The sequence below is a fragment of the Miscanthus floridulus genome, chromosome 19 (assembly GCF_019320115.1).
Source record: "Miscanthus floridulus cultivar M001 chromosome 19, ASM1932011v1, whole genome shotgun sequence".
NCBI lineage: Eukaryota > Viridiplantae > Streptophyta > Magnoliopsida > Poales > Poaceae > Miscanthus > Miscanthus floridulus.
Genome location: NC_089598.1, coordinates 115,529,744 through 115,548,322, shown reverse-complemented (window position 1 = coordinate 115,548,322; position 18,579 = coordinate 115,529,744). Strand labels below are relative to the sequence as shown.

General features: G+C 46.2%; 1 pseudogene; it reads left to right on the top strand.

Moving 5' to 3' along the window:
- Positions 1-216: 216 nt before the first annotated feature.
- LOC136529307 (uncharacterized) lies at positions 217-10,722 on the top strand (annotated as a pseudogene).
- The last annotated feature ends 7,857 nt before the right edge of the window (positions 10,723-18,579 follow it).

Sequence of the window (18,579 nt, the reverse complement as noted above, 5' to 3'; positions counted from 1 at the left end):
TGTCTGAGAATACCTAGGCTCTGCTCGTTCGTCTAGACTAGCTCCTACTAGGCCAACAACATATACGACCTCAACAAGGCTAATCAGCAGAAATTAACAACGCGCCTGCAGCCTCGTCGTGACCTCCTTGTTCTTGCACCTTGTTATTATACATCACACTGCACGAAGAGTGATGCCAATAAATAGAGCGCCGCAGTGAAGGACGGAGGGACAACAATGGCGGCACCTCCTATGCCCTCGTTCTTGTTGCTTCTGCTCGCTGCAGCCTTCTCACATGCACCATCCGCAGCGGCACTGCCGGCACACTCCAACCCCAATCAATTCCCGCCAATCAGTCCATTTCACCTGCAGCAGGCTCGTCGGCAGCAGCGTCTGCGTCAAGCAACAAGCAGCCCGGACGCTACTAAGCTCGTCCCCGCTGCCGCCGAGGCGCCGATGGCACCGACACCACGGCGGGGCCGTTCACGGTGCACTACACTTCCCGCAGGAGCTGGACCACTTCTCCTTCACGCCCAACGCGTCGACGGTATTCTATCAGAAGTACCTCGTCAACGACACTTTCTGGAGGAGGCCCAGCGGCGGCAAAGGTGGCACCGGCAGCACCGGGCCGCTGTTCGTGTACACTGGCGGCGAGATTGGCATTGAGTCGATCGCCATCAACGCCGGCTTCATGTTCGATATCGCGCCCAAGTTCGGCGCCCTCCTGGTCTTCATCGAGGTACAAATACTTGTGCACGCTGTCGAAGACAACCATCTTAAAACAGATCATACATATTTGCTATTTGGCATAATAACGAAATAAAAAAAAATGACGAGTTTCACGACGAGACAACAAGGACGCCATATTACTGTACTTGCTAGGTGAGACAGTGCCCAACTCACCTGACAAGACACCTGCCGGATTGCTCACTGTTGTTGTCTTCCTCGTCTCCATGCATGGGCCAAGATATGAGAAATCGATGATTGGCCAGGCTGCCAGTCCTGCAGCTTCCCGTTACGATAATGCAATTAAAACAAAAAGTTTTAAATCTCCCGTTATAGCTGCGGTTGTAGTCCGCTCATAGCTATTTGAGATAGGTCAACCTACTTGTATCCATGTACAACACATTTAGCTCTGCTATTAGCTGTTTGAGAGGCTCGGATAAATGTTTTTGTCAGAGATTTAAAACATTGAATTAAACGAGATGGAATTGGTTTTATCTAATACATTTTGAAGACAAAGAAGCTATCATTTATCCCAATTCTGTTACGACTGTGATTTGTTTATGTTTGCATATTTATGTTACCGTTTCTGCTACCATGACCAGCATCGGTTGTACGGGGAGTCATTGACGTTTGGGAACAACTCAGCAGAGGCACTGGGCTACTTGACGTCAACGCAGGCGCTCGCCGACTTCGCCATTCTCATCACCAGTCTTAAACAGAACCTCTCAGCCGAGACTGCACCTGTAGTCGTCTTCGGTGGCTCCTATGGTGGTAGTAAGTCATTTCTAAACCACCCAAATGGTTAATGTGTTTGTCATCTTATTCTCAAAAGATCATTGATCCACACTAAGCTATGTCCATAGTTACAACACACTACCATGGAGTCCTTAGAAATTTCTCCAAGAATGAAACCTATAGCTACTAAATCACACTAAGACAAATCAAGTATATCAAAAGATTCACACAATATGTATCAAGCACACCTAGAAGCAATGAATGTAATGCTTATGAATGAAAGAGGTGGACAAGAAAGAACCATATTGTTCATGTGGTATTGAGTAGTTGCCAGTACCCCTAATCCATGTTATTGGAGGATACACTAACAAGGGTTGAGCTCCCTTGAGTTGAGGATCCACTATAAGTATACATTCTCCACTCTAGAACCAAGCTCAAAGGTAGGAGTCTTCCAACAATTAACTCCATATACATAATCACCTACTCCATCTGGCTATCTAAGAGATGACAAACTCCAAGAGTAACAAGTTTTGATCTTCACTTGATAAGCCTCCAAGTGAAGAGCATAAGCATGCACACCAAGATCACTCCTAAGCACTCTCCTTAACTAGAAGTGCCCTCAACCTCATCACATTGCCTCTCCATATATGAGTAAACCCTCCTAGATGTTGGAAAAGACTACAAAGAAATTTATAACTGGACGATCCATCGTGCCTCACTGAGGAGCACCAGATTACCCGGTGACCTTATTCTTCCTGCTTTTCCAATAGCTACTATTGAAAATTCTTGAATATTGTTCACACCAGACGATATGTTGTTGCCACTAAGGTACCTAGTGGATCATATGGTGCACATTAGTAACTATGTCAACTTGAATTATCCATTGCACAATGATATAATGTTGGATAATCTGTTGACCGCACTAAGATGTCACTAAATCATAATGTGCACTCCAACAAGCATGTCCACATTGAAATTATAATTGCAACTAGATCATCCACCGGTCGACACATCGGTAAGTAACATAGGCTAACACTTAGTATGGCACAATGTCACCTGCTTCGGTGCACTTTAAAATTCAATTCTTGATATTTTTAAAGTCCAATTTCGTACAATTCAACTTCTTTGAGATGTTTGACTTACAATCTATATGTTCCAGACATTCTTGATCAACTTTGCTCAAAGTACCTCCCATGTGTGCTTCAAAAATGCTCTTAACTCCAACTTTGATCAAGCTACTAATCTTGACCCCATTAGTAGTTTGGCCAAATATAAACAAAAACTCTAATAGTATATCTATGTGCTCCTAACACCAAGTCAACACTTAGACACTACCTTGTTCTTAGCCTTCACAAATATTCTTGTGCCATACACTGAGTCCATCACCAAGGGCCAAGAAAACCAAACTTCCAATACCTTGTTCTTAGCCTTTCACGAATATTCTTGTGCCATACACTTAATCCATCACCGAGGGCCAAGAAAACCAAAGTTCCAATGTGATTAACTCTTTGTCATTTACCCTACAAACATGTTAGCCACATAAACTTGCATTCATTAATCACCATAACCCAAACTAGGGGCCTTAATGTGTTTATACGTCAATCTTGACCAAGCAACTAGGATGAATGTGATATTAACATAGCTCATGGGCTATGGGCCAAGGACAAGGTGTGTGTATAGTCTAGTGGACCAAGTGCATGGTGGCTCGATAGGGTGGTGATGGATAATAGGCAATGGCATGAGCAGTGGGGCCTATGTGTCACGTTGATGTAGAGAGAAATCTGGGCAACATGATGAGAGGTGATGGCTTCGAAAGGCATTCAAGCGGGTGGCATAGATGTAGTCATGTAGAGACATTTGATGCCCCTACCCCACCACATCCTCACTAGAATGCTTGTCGTTGGCATCGTTTGTACTCGACTATGGCCAACCCGTCACCATTTGGTCTAGCTCAATGAGGCAAACCTAGTGATGGGGCCCTTGATGATAGTCAATGTAACACCTTGCATCCAAAATTGGCTTTATGACCCAGCTCCTCATGCAGAACAGGCCAACATACGCTTAGCACCTCTCTTACACTTTCGTCCTTGCTTCGTGTAAAATGGTTAACCTATAGATTCTATGTTTGGAGTGACAAGGATTATAAGTTGGCCCTCATTCTCTTAAACTTCCAAGGTGGTACTAAGCCTCACCTCATTAGTAGATTATAATAGCTGGCCCATGCACGTGTTGTTGTAGTTGGTGGGTTTATTACCACCTTGGAAGTTTAGGAGGGTGATGGTCATCTTATAGTCCTTATCGCTCCAAATGTAGCACCTCTAGATCGATAAACCCTTTTACACAAAGTGAAGACGAAAGTGTAAGAGATGCTACACATATGTAGGGCCATTCTGCATGAGGAGCTAGGTCATAAGTTGATTTTAGACGCATAGTGTTACAAATTAATGACTAGAGTGATGACGTGCTCAACTAAGCTAGGAAGGATGGTGGCACCACATGTGAGGTCATGGGAGAAGAGGGTTTTGGCCTATGTTAAGGGGCTTGGGGTGTCTGCATGCTGTAGTGAATGCTACTGAAGAGGGAAGGGGTTCTATAGTGTGTTGGTGCTACGCTGGTAGTTATTAGTGGCGTTAGAGTCCAATGGGAGATGGCAAGTGGGATTGGGCCAAAGTAGAAGGGCAAGAGCCAGGAGGAAAGATGTGAGGTGAATAAGGAGGATAAAGGGTCAAGGAGATTGGCCGAGAGCTATTTACGCTAAAGTGCGGAATAGAGAAGGATATCCATAGTAAGTGATGGTGTTTAGTTCCATTGGAGGGGGTTGAGGAGAGTAGAGGAGATGGTTACTACTCATGCTTTGTGCAAAGAGAGGGATGCATGCATCTAGGGCCCCTATCTATAGCTGGCAACAGTCGAGCTCATTGAGTGGAGATATTTTCTCCCAGGACCGACATTTTATTCCATGGTGGCATGGGTGGTGGCAAGCCTTAGCCAGAACTAACATTTTATTGCATGGTGGTATGGGTGGTGGCAAGCCTTAGCCAAAGTGTGGAGCCATTGGGAAGGCTCTGTGAAGACCCGAGCTTACATGGAGCTCTTGTCACAATAGATGGGACAAGGTGAGTAGGAGACTTAACAGCTGCGTGGTCAGTGCTATTGTGCAGAGGTAAAAAATCATGATGGGGAATATAAAGTTGATTGCTAGGTCCATGCATTAGTAGCTATACCAAACATGGATGCCACATGACGGCTATATATGCAGACGGGGGCAAAGAAGGGATAATAGGGTGGTCTAAAGAGTGGGCATGGTTGTGATGTAGTTTAGGCCAGCATGGGTTGTGGGCCGTAATAAGGTTGGAAAGTGGTGGGTGATGCATATGGATCGGACTGAGAAGGGGAGGAGACAACCAATGGGGAGGATGAAGACATGAAGTAGAAGGAGAGATGATGGTTTTATGCTAGACCAGAAAGAATGGGAGGGGTAGGTTTTTGAGCCCATAATGGCTTATGAATAAAGGGCAAGTCTGTATTTTTGGATTTGGAATTTACATAGGGATTCATACCACCAATGCTTCACTCAAACAATCAAGGCACTCAAGCATGCACACCATTTTGCGTCAATGTTTTTTTTAAATATTTTCAAAATTCAAATTTATTCCTGTTGGAAGAGTTGAGCCTTATTTGCATCAAATTAAATTGGTTTGTTGTAAATTCAAAATTTTCCAATTTTGATGATTTTCAGAACATGTAAAAGGATAGAGTGAGGATGTGAGCTAATTAAACTCATCCATTTTTAATTGATGTCGTACTTGATGGAATGCTTGTTGTTTGTAGTGCTAGCTTCTTGGTTTAGGCTCAAGTACCCCCATGTCACCATTGGGGCCTTGGCATCCTCTACACCAATCCTACAGTTTGACTACATAACACCTTGGAGTAGCTTCTACAATGTTGTCTCGCAAGACTATAAGGTACTCTCTTGGTTCCAAAATTTATCTTAATCGTATAAATTTTACTATTGCATAAACAATTTTAGAGAGATAGCAAATTTATTTATAGAGGCGGTCATATTAATCAATCTACCGCCTCTAGAAATCATTTAGTGGCCAAAAGGGAAAACACAACTATATAAATCTATTTTCAAAGGAGACACTCTTAAGTGGCCCAGCTCTAATAAATACACTCAAGACCCATTTGTTTCGAGTGGCCCAAGGAAAACTCTAAATAACACCCTCTCCATCCAACTCCAGTCGGATCCCCTTCTCTCCTCCCTCTGTGTACCCACCACCCCTATATGAATCCTCCACCATACCTCGGGAGCCACTGCCCCAAACTAGACCCACCACCCACCCCGTCACCTTCTAGATCTAGCCGTCCAAACCGACCACTGTTGTCCTCATCCGTGGGTTCAGTCCCCACTTGGATCAGCGACAATGGTGGCGTAGCCATTTATTAGATCTAGTTGGGCTGGAGTTGATCTAGCACTCAAGGATGGTGAATGGTGTCATGGCTTCTGGATGATGGCACTCGTGTTCATGATTCTATTGCGCTAATGTGGAGGGGGGCAGTAGGTCAGGAAGAAGGATCTAGCGCTCGGCTTCAAGTTCAACCCCTTCTAGTCAGATATCAAGCAGTGGCAATGTGGCATCCACAACAAGCTCACCGCTCTTCTTTGATGCCTACAACATTTCTGCCCCTGGATTCAGCAAGCTAGTATCAAATGAAAACCGTTTCAACTATAAAGTTTTAGATCTAGTCGAGCACTACAATTTTGTGACATTATTTGAAAATCTTATATCAAAATTTAAAAACAAATATTTTTAGGACTAAAAGATTTTAAATAAAAAAACTTGTCAACTATATAGTTGTGGATCGTGTTGAGCACTATAACTTTAGTATACATCATGTCAACATCTGAGATTGTTTGGGAATTCTAAATTCATAACTTCAAAATCTAAGAAATAAAAATGAACATCTAGGACTCTAAATGACTTCAAATCAAAAACAATTTCACTATAAATTGTTAGATCATGATAACTACAATTTTGATATATACCATGTAAACAATTGAGGTTGTTTGAAAATTTTAATTTTTAAATTTCAAAAGCTAAGAACTTAAAATGGATTAAGCTTCAAGTTTAAAACTTGTCAACTGCAAAATTGCATGTCGCATCAAGGTATATAGTTTCGGTATGAAGTTCGTCTCCAACCAACTTCATACGAAAAAAATATGAATTCCTTTTAACAAATATTTATAGAGGCATCTTAAGAGTGCTATTATTGATAATTGATTTCTAAAGGCCAGGCAATCCATTCTTTACAGGGACAGTCCGTCTCTATAAATGATTAACATAGGTTGGTGTTTGCCTGGGCCCACTTGGCCATTTATAGAGCACCTAAAATGTTCGCCTCTTTCAATCAGGGCTCTGTTTTCTAAAGCCTTTTTTTTCGTAGTGCAACACATTATGTCAGTGTTTTGTAAACCGACTAATGAATTTATACGTGTGTCGCGTTGCTCTAGGAAGACGATGGTAGCACTCAAAGACACAAAGAATTATACTGGTTTGGGCCGAGCCCTACGTCCAGTCTCAGAAATGGTTCGAGTTCGTGTTCCTCGGTTCAAGTGCTCTGAAGTCTTACAATGAGGGTGTGTAAGCTAAGAGAATGAGGTAGGAGGAGTGAGGTGAATGAATGCTTGAATGAAGTCTCGAGAGTTCGTCCACTAGAAGGGATGCCTGGCTGCCCTTGTATAGAGTTCGGGGGCTAGGTTACATATAGAGAGGGGGGTTCTCCCGACCGAGTGGTCGTGAGCCCGAGGGAAGGAGAAAGTAAACTTGGCATGCAAGCAAGCCTGTCTTCTCCTAGCGTCATCGCACGTTCAAGTATGGTCATCATCATGGTCGCCGTGGTCTTGCTCCCATGTTGTGGCGTGGCATGACGTGATGCTACAGTGTCAGTCGTGATGGCACTATTGGCACGGTGGTGGTTCACCAACTGTCCTGTGCGACGTGGTCTTGTCGTGGCTTTCGTCATCGTCTCCTGTTCCCCTAGTGGTGTCGTTGCGATAGTGCGGGAGCAGGTAGCCGCTCCTGGGTCGTCGGTCGCCTTTGCTTGTCGTGATGCCGTGGGCCTCGACCCTGGATTGCGAGGTCGAGGTCCCCGGTGGCCTAGCCGGTCTTGAAAGTCAAGGCTGAGGTCGTGTGCCCCATCCCGTAGCAGGTGGGGCCGTACGTCCGTCTTGTCGCGCTGGATTTGGACGGTGGGATGCCGTACCGGTCGTTAACATGTGTTGGTGTTGTCTTGTCCGTGCAGGGGCGCGCAGGGATGACGTCAGCCCCCGAGATGGTTGTCCTTTCAGTCCTGGTAGAGTGAGTGGAGCGTGCCTGTCCCTATGAGGGTAGACATACTTGACCGCGGCCCGATCTCTCCTTGTCCCTCCCCGGGGGTTGAGACGAAGGAGAGGTCGAGAGCGGTTGTGTAGCGTGTGGTGGAAGGAGATGGAGAGGTCGTGGTGCACCGCTTGTCTTGATATATGGCCTAGGTCCTGTGTGGCTTAAATGGGCCACAGTTGTTGGGCTCCTGCTGGCTTGAACCACTCGAGCGGCTAACTAATCGGTGCCCTGAGACACACGGGGTATCTTGACCCCGACACATTCCGTGAATAACGCACAAAAACGTACCACATGCCCGGATATTTATCTGAGTAATAATGCTAGGTCAGTCTTTATCTCAGGCTAAATAATGCCATCTTCTCTAATTCTCTTAGATATCAACTGAATGTGATTTTCAATTAATTTTGCAGTCTGAGAGCTTGAACTGCTTCAGTGTGATCAAGGCAACATGGGATTGCTGCATCAGAGGGGCTCCAATGACGAGGGGCTCCTTGAGCTCAGTAAACTGTTCAGAGCCTGCAAGTAAGTTCATTTGAAACTCAAAATAGTCTTGATTATTGTGAGGGGTTGAGAGCTCTATTGCTAGTCTTAGTCTTGTCTGCAAGTAAAACTTGAGTACTGGGTTCCATTGTCAGGTAAAAATATATGAGATGACTTGCAAGCATTTGTGTCTTTTGTACTCTTGTCATATGTAAACAACTATAAGATTTCTATCAGCCACCCAATTGGGTAAATAATACAAGTACAAACTAGCGCTAAATCCTAGCTGGTTGGTCGATAACTAACCACTACCCAATATACTATATCTCAGGGAGATTATCCAAATGGTGGTGAGCAGTTTTAATATGTGACTACTAATTAGACTCATTTTGTATACTATATATTAATCGTCACAAAATGCGCTAGCAAAAACAGCACATCTTAGAAAATTCTTAAACACAATACATAAGCATATGACCGTTAATTTCGCAACATCGATAGTAATAGCAACTGGACCTATTGTATTTTCTAGAATAACGCACATCTTGACTTAATATAAAAAAACTGGTAGAGCAACTCGTGCTCCTTCACGAGCCAGTAATTTCGAGAGACACAAGTATTTGAAATTTGTGAATAAATTTGAGAGCTATAGCTAATCAAAATTACATATTTTCCTCTCTTTTGTTCGTATTGTAACACAATACTTGTATAGATAATATGAAATCTCTTTCTGGTTGTGATAGATGTTAATTGCCAATTACTCTACATATATGTTTTTAAATCCACATTCATAACCTGAGAAAATTGATATGCCCATCACTTCCTGCATATATGGGATGATAGACCCGTATATAAGTCTGCTACAACTTGACTTTGTTGCATTGTTTTTTTTACTCAATTTTCAGGACTGTGAAGTACGCTGGTTCAATTCAAGCGTGGCTTCAGAGAGCATTCATCCAAACTGCCATGCTGGACTATCCAACACCGGCCAAATTCCTGGAGAATTTGCCTGCCTACCCCGTCAAGGAGGTTCTCCATTTTAACAACATTTTGCAACCACTTCTCCCATTTCAACAAAATTGCCAAACTGAACCCTCCATCTTCATGAACAAAAGCTGTACTTCTGTTGTACTTAACATGTTATTATTTCTTACGAAAACCTATCCAGATGTGCAAGATCATTGACGGGTTCCCCGCAAATGCGGACATCTTAGAAAAGGTGTTCGCAGTGGCGAGCTTGTACTATAACTACACAGGAGACCAGACTTGCAACCATATAGAGGACGAAGACAGCCCCCGTTCTCTTGACCTCAGTTACTGGCTGTGGCAGGTATATATAAACAATAAACTGAAAGACAAGCTAAGTACTAGTAAAATGTTAGTGACAACACTGAGAACAAGAGATTGTGACATACTCCTGTGTAGGCTTGCACAGAGATGATCATGCCGATGTCATCCTCAAACGAGAGCATGTTCCCACCATCCACCTTCAGTTACGAGGACAGGTCCAGCACGTGTTTCCAGTTGTTCGGGGTTCGGCCCAGGCCGCATTGGATCACCACTGAATATGGTGGATATGTAAGTGTCGTTTCTAGAGTTTCAGCGCGTGTACATATAAGCCCTCATTGGAAACAATTGCTGCTGGTATATGCAAATTGCTCATCTGGTGCTGCCTTGCTTAACATCCTGCAGAAAATTGATAAGGTGCTCAAGAGGTTTGGCAGCAACATCATCTTCTCCAACGGAATGCGAGACCCATGGAGTCGAGGCGGGTAGGTCTATCTGGACCGTTTCATCATTTTGTCTGATCATTCGTCAATAAAGCTTCAGTCTTCAGATAACAACTGTGCTAGGGTACACCGTAATGGTTACTGTTCTGTTGCAATCAGGGTGCTCAAAAACATCTCGTCCAGCATCGTTGCCCTTGTCACGGAGAAAGGTGAGCAAGAAAATTGCTGGATGAAAAAATGTAGTAAGATCACAGTGGCATTTTTGAAAGTTCACCTTTTTTTAGATAAAGGATAGTTTATATCCGGCTTTATCTACCTCAGAGTAGAATCAGACCAATTATTACAAAGTTCGGTACAGCGACCAGCACACAACTCACAAGGATCACAAGCTTACAAGTAGACACTAGGACAACAAAGCGGGAAGTAAAGTTCTGACTAATGAAGACCAATAAACCTAGTCGATAACCATCCATTGGAATTAAAGAAGTACAATGCTGATGTCTCCAGATGCTGCCCAATAAGAATATGTGTAGTTACTTGTCCCGGTGGTCAGGTGCTCACCATTTAGACCTTAGATCTGCACCAAAGATGATCCAGACTAGGTTATAGAACAAAGGAGACAAGAAGTTGAGATTATACAGGGATGGATAGATCAGTATCATCAAGACATGCCGCAAGTATCCTAAAGGTGCTATTGATGTGTTACAGTCAAGACAAGTTAACATCTGTTCTATGAAAAAAATAAAAAATAAAAATTCCTTATAGCGCACAGGACGATCACAGGGACAGTGGCAAGTAGATGACAAAGGTGAAAAGCCAATTCAGTTATTCACTTCTCATCAGAATCAGAAAAACTTAACACTCTTGGATGAATCATGAATGAAAGGTTATGAGAGTAATAGTAAGGCCTCTTTTAGGTGCCGTTTGGCACGGCTCCAGCCAGCTCCGGCTCCTGCCTGCCATTTCACTGTTCATTCACTGTAGTAAGAGCCGGTTTTCTCTCTCCTACTGCCTTCTCTCACTGTAGCCGGGGTACTGTTTACGGAGCCAGCGGAGCCAAAATTTCAAGCTTCGCCGGTGGAGCCGCTGGCTGTGACCGTCTGTGAGAGGGAGAGGGAAGGAGAGAGAAAACCGGCTCTTGCTATAGTGAATGGACAGTGAAATGCAGGCGGGAGCCGGAGCTGCCTGGAGCCGTGCCAAACGGCACCTTAGGTGGAGCTAGAGCTTTTTTTTGCAGCTTTTTTTTTTGCTTCAGCTACACAGGTGGAGCTAGAGCTTTTTTGGAAGAAAAAAAAACGCTTGATAAAACAACTTTTTATAGTACATCTTGGATAGAGAGCTGAGAGAAGCAGATATTTTTAGAGCATCTCCGGCAGTCCCCCTTTCTTAACCCCCAATGAGGAAAAAACTGTTATTTTTGGAGATCTTGTAGCTCCAACAGTTTCCAAAACCTAACCCCAATGAGAAAAAAAATTTCTAAGTCCCTTAAATCATAGTCTCCCACCTTGAATAAAAAAATCATAGTCTCTCACCCCATAAATAAAGGGGAGACCTCTCCTCCTCCAATCCACTAGTTTTCTCATTGGGGATTGGATTTTCTCGTTCTGCTGGAGAGAAGACTTTCGAAATCTCAAAACATGTTTTGTATATCTCCCGATAACTAGTTTTTGGGTTAAAGTTTTCTCCTACTACTGGAGATGGTCTTAGTTCCACCTAACGTCCACCCCTGTGAGATTGGATCTTAAGGAGCTCCACTTGAAGAGCTATTCCATTTTCACCAATTTGGTAAAAGCAACTCTGAAACTGTTGGAAAAGATGTACCAAATAGAACCTAAGAAAAACCGAATGACAAACAGGTCAATGAAAACTAAAATAATGGTGTTAAGGAAATGCCAATTTTTGTATGGCATATAGGGATTGCTATTATTTTAATGCATATAAGAATTCACTCTTTAGTCTCTTGCAACGTTTGGGAGAGAGAGGGAGAGGAAGGCTTCATATGCTGGACCAGTTGTGTGTGAGCGTCGACCTCTGCAATCGGAGCGCCCTTTCCCCTTCCACATGAGACGAAACTTCGTGTTACATTATCGCTAGTTGATGCTAGAACCAACGAAGTTGCCTTGCTATATAGGGCCTGTTTACAACTTCTCAGTTGCTCCTACACCGTAACTATAGTAACGCTAGGAACCGTCTTTCTCTCTCCTCGTGAAAAATTTAAGAGTCTGACGAATAATCCATATTTTGTGACTCTTCAGGTACTATAACATGGAGCGAGAGCTCGAGAGAACCCTATGAAACAAGTCATAGGGCATGTTTGATCCAAGGGACTAAAGATTAGCCCTCTTCTTTTAGCCGTTTAGAATCCAAACAGGAGGGCTAGGGGGACACCTAATCTTTAGCCCTCTATTAGCCCATTAATCTCTTCAAGGTGGGCTAAAGTGGGCTAAAAGGTGACGTGGTATCCAAACAGCCCAAGAGGCTAATCTTTAGCCCTCCATTTTAAGGGCTAAACTTTGTTCCGAGCCAAAGGAACCCAAACAGGCCCGTAGTATCTCACACTATCGCTGCAGAGTAGGGATGTGGGTCATAGTATGATTGTTGGATACCAAGTCATTTCATGAGAATGTCTCTTGTGAGCTGCGCGTGCAGTGTGTTTCATTCACATGAATCTAGCGAAAATCACTACTACATAAACGATTTTGCGCAGCGTTGCACTTTTGCACTCCGTGGCGGGCACCTATTTTTGCCCGCTGCGGTAAATCCCACGATTTACCGCGGCGGGTATTTTTTATTTACCGCAGCGGGCACTTTTGCCCACCACGGTAAATCGATTTACCATGGCGGGCACCTTAAGATGTCTGCCACGGAAAATACCATATTTACCGTGGCGGACATCTTAAGGTGCCCGCCACGGTAAATCGATTTACCGTGGCGGGCATTTTATAAGGCCCGCTGCAGTAAATACGGCCCGATCCAGAGCCTAGATATGGTCCAATTCCGAGGTCACGTATATATACAAGAGCCTAGGGTTTCACTGTGAGTCCTCAGCGTCGCACCACACTTCTCTCCCTCGCCCTTGCCCTACCCCTCCCCTCTCGCGCCGCACCACTCTCTCTCCCCTGCCCTACACTCCTCCCGGCGGCCCTCCTCCCTCCGCTCCTCTCTCCCCGGCGACGTGCCCCCTCCCCTCCTCTCCCTGGCGGCGCTCGGCTCGGTAAGGCGCGCGCGGCGGCGCTCGGTGAGGCGAGGCGAGGCAGGGCGGCGGCGCTCGGCGAGGTGAGGCGAGGTAGGGCGGCAGCGAGGCGCGCTCGGCGAGGCCTGTGCGGCGGCGTCTGCGGTGGATCCAGGGCGCCCGGTATGTCTCTCCCTCTCTCTCCCACCCTCTCGCTCCTCTCAGTCCTCCCTCATCTCTCTCTCTCTCTCATAGGCAAGGTGCTGCGCGGCGCAGGGACGTGAACACGGCGGCGGATCCAGGCGGCCGCGTCGACTCCTTGCGACATGGATCCACACGACAGCGGATCCAGGCTGGATGCGTGGATCCAGGTCGGCTGCGTCGACTCCCTGCTCCCGCGACGTGGATCCACACGGCGGCGGCATGGATCCATGGCAAGACGGCCCCAATCTGTGGCGTCGGCACAGATCCGACGGCGGATCCGGCGAGGAGGAGACCCCGGCGGTGGATCCAGCGAGGTGCGGTGGCTCCAGTATTGGGCTAGGACGGGCTCGAGAATGGGCTCGCCGGCATTTTCCTGGTTTTTTTGTTTTTTTAAACAATTAACCACGGCGGGCATCCTAACGTGCCCGTCGTGGTAAAAGTATATTTACCGCGGCGGGCACGTTACACCGCCCGCCGTGGTAAATCGGCTAACCGTGGCGGGCAAGGCTGCCCGCCGCGGTTAAGCCACGATTTACCGTGGCCTCTAGGTCGCGGCGGATGGCTTTGCCCACCGTGGAAAACCGAAAACGCCCGCCTCCAGTAAAGTTTGTGTAGTAATGAATGTTTCTTATGATTCGATAATGATCCAACACAGGCGTCCATCCGTGACTCCCGTCCAGACGCGGTTCCACAGGAGTGGGCCCTATCTCAGAAACAAATCCCCACTCCCACACATGCTTAGCTGCTCAGCCACCTCGAAGTAGCATGGCCGCTCATCCGTTTGCCCCTTCCCTCACCGCGCACTCATAGGGCTACCGCATCGTGTCCTTCCCCAATCGTTAATTGCGCTACGCACCCTCGCTCCTTGCACCGCTCACCTGCGTCCCAATCACTTGTGCCGCTCGCTCCCTCGTCGTCCGCCCATCGCCCATCGCCATTGGGCGTGTCGTTGACCGCGCCATGGCCATTGGGGCGCAGTGCCGTGGCGCCTTAGGTCTTCCCCGGCCGAGCCAAGGGCACCCACTCGCATGGGCGGTGCTGGTGGTGCTCGCGCGCCGCCGCTCGCCGCTGGCCCCGGCCTTCCCCTCCTCTATATTGCAAATGTATGTTTCAAGTGTTTCAAATGTATGATGCAATTGTTACATATGCGTGTTGCAAAAGTAGATCGGGATGTTGCACATATTGTATATTTTTGTAAGTGTTTTTCAGTGGTATGTTACAAGCATTTTAAAAAAATATTTCATCTGTTTCAGACGTATGTTGCAGCAAGTGTTTTATCTGGATCTTACATATGTTTCACACACATGTTGCAAGTGTTTTATCTGGATGTTGCATATGTTTCACACACATGTTGCAAGTGTTTTTATCAGGATGTTGTATATGTTTTACACACATGTTGCATGTGTTTTATCTAGATGTTGTATATATTTTCACACATATGTTGCAACAGTATGTCCGACGTATGCATCTAAGTGTTTCATGCTGCAAGTGTTTTATGGGGGGCACAATGAGTGATGGGCGCACGGCCCGAGCGGCTGGGCGCCAGGGGATGGGGCGTGGCAGAGCTGGGGACCGGTGGACGGTGGCGTGGCGAGCTGGAGGCTGGCTCGGGGTCCCGCCCACGTGGAGAGAGAGAAGGGGGTCAAGGGGAAGGAACGGGGCATAGTGGGGGCTAGGGTGTACTTGCGAGGTAGGGGTGGGTTACACGACTATTCATCTGGACACGAGGAGCGGCGGGTGCAATGTCGAGGGTGAGGTACATTTACAAGTTAAGTGAGACAGAGAGAGACGGACTAGGTCGATATCCGTCCGGACATTTGGAGGCTAGAAGTGTCCGGTAGTCCGGCTGGAGCTTCGAGTATTTCTGCTGGTGCGTCAACTGTCAGTGGCCAGAACTGCGCCGCAACGTGGTGGCTGGCAGGTGGCAGGCAGCACTGACTGGCCGGTTGCGGCTCCGCTGCAGCGGCGGCGCATCTCCTGCCTGGTGTCTGCAGACACAAATCCGCGACACGGCGAGTAGGGGACGGAGCTGCTGCCTGCTGTGGCCAGTGTATCCGACAACTACAGCTACGGTGTGTACGGTACAACTTTTTACTTTTCTACCGAGTGCTCGGCATGTTGGGCCTTATTTAGTTGGGTGAAGTTTGGGATTTTGGTTATTGTAGTACTTTCATTTTTATTTGGTAATTAATATTTAATCATAGACTAATTAGGCTTAAAACGTTCGTCTCTCGATTTTCAACTAAACTGTGCAATTAGTTTTTTTCCGTCAAATTTAATGTTTCATACACGTATCGCAAGATTCAATGTGATGACTACTGTAGCACTTTTGGGGAAAAATTTTTGGAACTAAACATGGCCTCGGTGTCTCTCTGTCTTCACATGAAGCGGGATTGCTTTGATCTTCTTGTTTATTTCTCGCAAGAATGTACGGTGGACCCTGTCAGAAATATATTTGCGGATTTGGATTTTGGAGTATCTTTGAGCTGAGCAGTTCATGTGATGTTGTTCTAAATTTTGTCTCCCTTTTGCTGTTCTAGGTCAAAGGTTGGGATCATTCACACCATCGCCCTTGGCTCCACGGATTACATGTCGGATTTGAATAAATAAATAAAATAGCTTCAGTTTCGCTGGTCTGAAACTTGGCTGAAACTGGCTGAAAAACATTGTTCCGGCTGAATTGTTGTGAGAGAAAAACACTGTTCCAGCTAAAAAAAGAAGCCGAACAAGCCATTTTTAAGACAAGCGAACGGGGCCATTCAATGGCTAGCTCTAAACTAGCATTAAGATACCTCCAATAACCGGTTCCAACCCAGTATTAGATGTCACGCAGAGAAGCAAGAGCAAGAAGTCCTTTGAACTAATAAATTGGACGTAGCTCAGCTGGTTGGGTTCCTTGTAGTGGCACTTGTTCATTCGGGTTCAAGTCTCTAACTTGACACGAGTGCTCGTATTTTCATGGATTTATTTCAGAATTTAACGGCGCTATTCTTTCAGTGGTAGGCGAGACGCCTGTGGTGACTTCGTCAATCTTCGAAAGTGCTCATAGGGGTAGGGTGTGTGTATGTGCGTTCATAGAGATGAGTGTGCGCTCGTATATATAAGCGTCTGCGTCTGTAACTAGGTCTCACCAAAAAAAAAAATCCTTTGAACTAATAGGAATAGAAGAGCTAAGCTCTTTGTGCATCCCAAATGTATGGAAACATAGCTCCTCTCTCTATTAGGGCGTCACTAGCGAGGCTAGCGACTTCGCTAGCTGACCTAGCACCAAAAAAGAATAAAAAAGCAAAAAACTGACGCAAAGACGAATGGACCTAGGAGAGCATAGACTAGATTCTTTAGAAACCGTGCTAGACTAGGGACTCAAATTTTCCAGCCTCCTCTCTTCTCAATGTCAGACGAGAAAATGGCAGCTGCTCTTAACGTAGCTGATCTGTTGGGAACACCCTTACATGATTCTCACATGTAGGTATACATCATGATGAGATTGTATTCAAGAGTGGTACATGACTCTTACTATTAGAGGTGTCCTATCCAACCTACTAGATCCATGCTCTGCCTTCGTAGTTTTTTTGTGTTAAAAGAAAAAGGATGTGACTAAGGCCGGTTGCATTTCACTACCCCAGAATCAGCTATCACTGTTGATCCTATCACTACCGGAATTTTAAAATCGACACTGATAAATACATCACTGCCGGTTCGGTTTGAAAAAAAAACTATCACTGCCGGATTTTCAAACAAACCGACAGTGATATATATTATCACTGCCGGTTGGTAATAAAAACCGGCAGTGATGTGTATCACTGTCGGTTGCATCTCACAGACAGGCAGTGATCCATAGCTTTGGACCCGAAATTTTAATTCATCCTGGTTAACTGTGCGGCCGCCGAATCCACGCGCTCTCTCTCCTCTCTCTCATATCTCTCCCCGCTCTCTCTCCTCTCTCTCATGTTTCTCCGCCGAATCTCTCCCCGCTCTCTCCTCTCTCTCATGTTTCTCCAAATCCACCTCGCTGCGGCCGCCGACGAGCGGTCGGGAAGCCGACGCGGCAAAGGCATCAGGCCGCCGTGGGCGCGAGGCCGTCGTGGGCGCCGGCGAGCGGTCGGGATCCCGGCGCGGCTTCTTCCTCCTCCCCAAATCTCCCCACGCCTCCACACTTTCCTCCCCAGATCTCCGTGCGCTCCGGTAGCTCCATGGATGGAGGCCTAGAGCGCATGCGCTGGAGTCGAAGGTCCCATCCGAGGTGAGTCGCCCTGGCCTATCCTCGTCCTCGCTTTTTTTCTTTTTCTCCGTCCGTAGATTGCGCCTTCCTAATGACCTGCCTCTTCGCGCGGCTCACCTCGTGTGGTTTCTAGGAGCTGAAGGGGGCACAAAGGGGCGCTACATCTGTGGTGTGGAGAGGAGCTGCAGTGGACCTGTGCCGGACCTACGGAGGAGCTGTGCCGGACCTTTCTCTATGTTGTGTGAATCAATTTGTAGATGAGTTATTTTGTTTGTGTTGAACCCTGCTCCTCTGTCTGTGATGTACGAATCGATCCGTGGATGGGCTGATTTGTGATGTGTTGAACCCTTCTCCTTCGTCTGCGATGCACGAATCGATTTGTGGATGAGTTTTTCTGATGTGTTGAATCCGTCCTTTGTGATGTATGAATTTTTTTCTTGGATGAAATGCTTGATGTAGTGGCGGCGGTAGCCAGCGAGCATGGTGGCGCAGCGGCGGTAACGAGCATGCTCTAGCCAGCATGCTTGTTGGATTGCTTTTTTTTTGTTTTTCTAAACCTTATCACTGCCGGGTGAAGTACTGGCAGTAGTAGCCAATGAGCATCACTGCCGGTATGCCACTGCCGGTTCAAAATCCGGCAGTGAAGGGGGATTTTGAACCGTCAGTGATATCGAAAACTGGGGTAGTGTTTGGTTTATGGATGAGGTATGGCAAACTGGTTCATCCTAGTTTTTTGGATGAGATGATCCTATTCATACGTGTGTGTATCGTGTTTGGTAGTAGGAGGACCAGGGAGGGTGGTGGCAGGGCTAGGGAGGGACACGATGAATGGCGTTTTCCAGATCTGTTAGTTACCGTTCGTGGCCCCAAGATCTTGGCCACACAAAACAAAGAAGAAGGCCATGACAGCCTTGTCTAGAGAAGGGAAGAGCTGTCAAGGGCATG